This window comes from Homalodisca vitripennis, chromosome 4 (genome assembly GCF_021130785.1).
Source record: "Homalodisca vitripennis isolate AUS2020 chromosome 4, UT_GWSS_2.1, whole genome shotgun sequence".
In the NCBI taxonomy this organism is placed as follows: Eukaryota; Metazoa; Arthropoda; class Insecta; order Hemiptera; family Cicadellidae; genus Homalodisca; species Homalodisca vitripennis.
In genome coordinates this window covers 89676790-89681984 of record NC_060210.1, presented here as the reverse complement: position 1 = coordinate 89681984, position 5195 = coordinate 89676790, and positions in this window count along the sequence as shown.

The following is a 5195-nucleotide window of genomic DNA, read 5'->3' as shown; positions in this document are numbered from 1 at the left end:
TCTTTGACGTTTTATTGTCTTATTCTTTCAATTTAACTATACTCAACACCAGTGACAAACCTATGAACATACAACTCTTGAAACGAAAATAACAGTTTTTGTGAAAAACTTCTCATTATAAAATAATGATAGGCCTACATTATAAATCTTTTACAATTCTTATTATATTCTATTTTATGAATTTAATCTCACGAATTAATTCCAATGAAGGACATTAGAATGTCTTCTACAAATGCCAAACTAACAAAACATATTACAAAATATGAATATGCAGAATACTCTAGATTAATATTAGACTTATCACTTAAATTGTAATAAAACTAACAATGTTGCCTGCACTAATTTATGTTATTGATTATGTAATATTACGATAATTAAAAAACTGATTCCAGATTGTGGGTTACGTGGATCATCATTACGAAATCATAATGTAAAGGTCACCTATATAAACGACTGACATAATGTATGAGATATATGGTTATAACGTAATGGTGTATCTAGTATAATGCTCAACAGTAAGTGAGGTGCAATGATTGCTAATAGAGATTGCTAATATTGTCAGTACAGCAGTTAAGCTCAAACTCCCTCTCGTAAGCCGCCACAGACTTCCTGCTTTGTCTATAAGGTATCAAGGCCAATCTGGAGCTTGTGAAGAGAATAGAAATGGTGTATGGGATGCTGTTGGGTGGTGATGTAATAGTGTATCTAGTGTAATACTCAACAGTAAGTGAGGTGCAATGATTGCTAATAGAGATTGCTAATATTGTCAGTACAGCAGTTAAGCTCAAACTCCCTCTCGTAAGCCGCCACAGACTTCCTGCTTTGTCTATAAGGTATCAAGGCCAATCTGGAGCTTGTGAAGAGAATAGAAATGGTGTATGGGATGCTGTTGGGTGGTGATGTAATAGTGTATCTAGTGTAATACTCAACAGTAAGTGAGGTGCAATGATTGCTAATAGAGCGCCTTGTGGGAGGATGTTGTCATTATTTGTCAGTACAGCAGTTAAGCTCAAACTCCCCCTTGTAAGCCGCCACAGACTTCCTGCTTTGTCTATAAGGTTTCAAGGCCAATCTCCAGCTTTTCAAAGGATTTGAAGCGATAAGATTTATATACGAAATGGATTTTAGATCACTAATAAACAAATAGTTTAAAAATAATCCTTAATAAATAATTACAAACACAAATATTACGAATAAAGGTAATGCAATGATAAATTTAACTTACCTCTTTAAATATACTTTTGATCAGATATGTGTTATCGCTTGTAAAAAGCTATTAACTCATTACTATTAACTCATGAATAGACTGTTTATTTACCACCAGATTAAAATGTTTTTGTTAAATATAAGTACTTCATAATGAGCTCAAACATAAAGGAAATTTTAAAATGTGTTTACTTTAAAACCCATTAAAATGGGTCACTATGTTCTATATTGAGATGCAGTTATGATCCAAGTTACGAAAATCTATAAATAAAGTTAAGACTATGTTCTAGGAGTTTGAAAGAAAGATTAAAAGTGAAGATGAAATCAAGAAGTAGTCTGACAGAGAGTCCAACCTAAGGCTCTTGACTTTCCAGCTTCCAGATGTTTTGAAAACTATAGTCCTGCAGAACGAAGGTTCTTTTGAAGGTATACATGTTACAAATCCCAACAAATTGTCATTGTTACAGCAAGGATTCAAAGAGTACGAATGCTGCTGCAGCCTGAATACTCAGGCTGCAGATTTTGGAGATCTTAGGCTCCTGCTTATGGTCTCTAATGGCCAGCATGTGTGATGGATGAAGGAACTAAATGATCGGATACACATGCTAGAGGTGTGTTGTCATTATTTTCATTCTGAAGTTCACGTCAGTGCCTTAACAATAGTCATAGATCCACAAGCGGTGGCACAGACTAGATGGAAGGTCAAAAATTTACCAAAAAATTTCTGCCATGTGACAGATGGCAGAATTCTGCCACTGTATTATGTTACAACAGAGTGCACAGATATTTAGTGACAAGGAAATTTGAATGTAGGTAAATTTAAATTCCATTAAATATTGTGAGCTTGTTTTTAATCGAATTAGCTTTAAAGGAGTTTGGGTACAATCTGTGACACTAAAAAATGTATGACGTTAAGAGTGGAATTCATCAAACTCTAAAAAGATTTCAAGATTTTCACCACACGTACATTATATTTGTGCGTAAAGTATATTTAAATCATTAATATAAACTAATGTTCTATCTTACTATATTGTAATTTGGTTTACATAGAAGTAGATTATTTATCTATCTAATAGCATTTCGCACAAATGTATCTTTTTTTATCATTTAATCATTCTGTTTACTACGTCTCAGACGGCTCATCTCTTGTCTATACCCCTTGTTTTTATTAAAGGCAAGAACAAAAGGACAATGTTCTGTATGAAACACAAGTCTCTTAAGTTTGTACGATATAGATATTTATTTAATAACTTATACTGTCTAACGTGCGTATATACGAGTAGTTTGCACCTCAAGAAACCACCAAAAACAAAATGTTCGCAATACCAAAAATCAGTTGGGATTATAAGAATAACAACACATTATACATTATACTATTTAAATTACAACACAAAACTTAATATAATAAAAACTGAACTAAAATTTAATGTCTTATACTAGAGTACAAGTAAATAATACAATTTTTATAAATAAATACAGTAAGAACTACGTGCACAGTAAATTGAAAATCCCCAAATTTAGATATGAGACATATTTGGGATTATTATAATTATTAAAATTATTATTACTTTGAACTCTTCTTTAAGTGTTCAAAACAGTTGATATTGTAATTTTAATGTGACAGCAAACCGTGAACACACATCCATGAAGCTAGAAAAACAAGACAAACAAGGGAATACATTAATGCTAAATACTTGCACGATGTGCAAAACCTGTTACTTGAGTAAGCGGCTGTCACTCATATCACTGTAATTGAGGCGATCAGGTTTGAGCATAAATGCTTCTGCCGCTTCTGTGGAAGTGGAAGGTCTAGCGGATCGAACCTGTTTGGCGCAGTATATGGACGGACAGCTGATCTATTCATTTGTGATGACCAAATCAGCTGACGTGAACTGGTGGGTGGAGATGACATCACCTATGACACAACAAACTGTTGTAAACGGTGACAAACCCACTGCAAAGTTCATCTTGTGAAGTATTTTAATCGTTCGTCCAATTACAATTGGTGACTAACTTCTTAACCAATAACGCAACAGTTTTTTCGACTTTGGGAACTTGGGAACCTTAAATGTTCGAATTACTAATCCATACATTCTTCTTAAAAGTGAGACTTGACAAAATACCTTTTAAGAATAGCATAAATCTTGTTTATTTACATTGTCAGTTCACTGTACTAATTAAAAATATATACATTTCTGTAAAAATTGTAACTGGATGACAAATATCTATGCAAGCAAAATTTCAGTGATAAGAGGCAAATCATAAAGATTTTATACTAGGCAAAATAAATTGCCGTCACGTAATAAATTTATATTGGTAATGAATATATGTTCTGGTTTATTCTAGACTACTAAATTATTTAATAGTGAAAGCTTTTACATTATCTCCTTACACTTAAGAAATCCACCAAGTCACTCGTACCGTTTATATTGTGAATCATACATAACTCTCCTAACTCATCCTATATAATTATATTGTCAACATTGCCCTAAAGACTACGTTGGAGAAACATCAACATCACTTAGGCTAAGTATGAACATTGTAGTGTCGATGTTCAACATTAAACTTTATTTAGACCCGTGTCTGCAAATGCTGTGCTACACACAACATATTTCTCTCTAATTGGCATGAAGAAGTTTCAAAATTATGAAAATAAAGATTGCGCCAACTTAACGGAAAATATGAACAAGCCAACATAAAAAATCACCAGTTGGATTAAATCTTAAGCATAGTTAATTAATAAAAAAATATTTAAGTCTTACTTGGTGCTTAGGAAAAGTTACGTTTTATTTACTAGATAATATGTCATTGTTATTCCGAAACTATTTAATGTGTTTCTAAACTTATATTCTTCTATTTTTTGTTATTTTTAATATTCTTAGTTTTGGTAAAGTGACGAAGTATTAGACTCTAAAGTTGAAAAAGCGTGTCCAAGGAAAACAATACACGTTTTTTTTAAGTTAAATTAGTTTATAATTTTTTTAAGAAAAGTATTTTTTTCTTTTGATAACGTATGCATACAAAGACTTACTGCCTGTTTCGTTCTCTCTATTTTACTATTCGTTGTATTTGACAAATCATATAATGTGTTCTCCAATTTTATTCAAAGCCCAATATAATCACCTCGTTTTATTCAAAGTGATCTTGAGTCTGAACACCTGTAAAGTGCTATTCATTGTAATCGATGATCTCATTCTATTGTGCAGTCTGTGAATGTGACCTAAACAATAACACCCACTTGCAACTCCCGTGAATTCTCTATTCAAAGCAAGGTCATGACGGTGATAACGTCTGTGTACTTGATTGTAAACCGCCGTTTACATCTTAGGTTTGATAACGATAAGCTAGGTACTTTGTGATAAACTGTTGGAAATATTCAACGTATGTCCTGGTCTACAGTTCGGTTAATTTCCGTTTCTAGTCCATTTTACTTTTTTACTTTGTCAAAAAGCCTTTGTTATCTTTCTCAAGCATATTGAAATATTCAATCTCATACATGTCGTTCTATTATCATTTACCAAATTTGGTTTTCGCCTACGGCTTTAAGGTAGTACAATCGAATTTCGACCTCGAAAATATTTTTTTTTTCATGTTAAATTCATAGCTTTTATCCTTTTATACAAAAGAATCTAAAACCTTTAGACCATTCGCAAAGTTTAAAACCTTTGATAAAATTTAAAATGAGACATTTTTACAGAATTTGTGTTAGATATAGCTTCAGGGAGTGAAATATTTGTACTCATTTATGACTTAAGGAAATTATATTTAACTTAAATATAAACAAGAACACTAAATTATCTACATGGTGTTCTTGAAAATAAAAAAATCAGAAAAAAACATCTCACTCCCAGAATCTATAGGTTGTGTAGGCATTGTCATCAGCCGGTTTTCTGACATGATTATCTAAATGTTTGTTTTGAATGCATGTAACTTCACTTGGAGCAAACAATAATCGTGGTTACTTTTTATGTATAAAAGAAAGTTGTCTT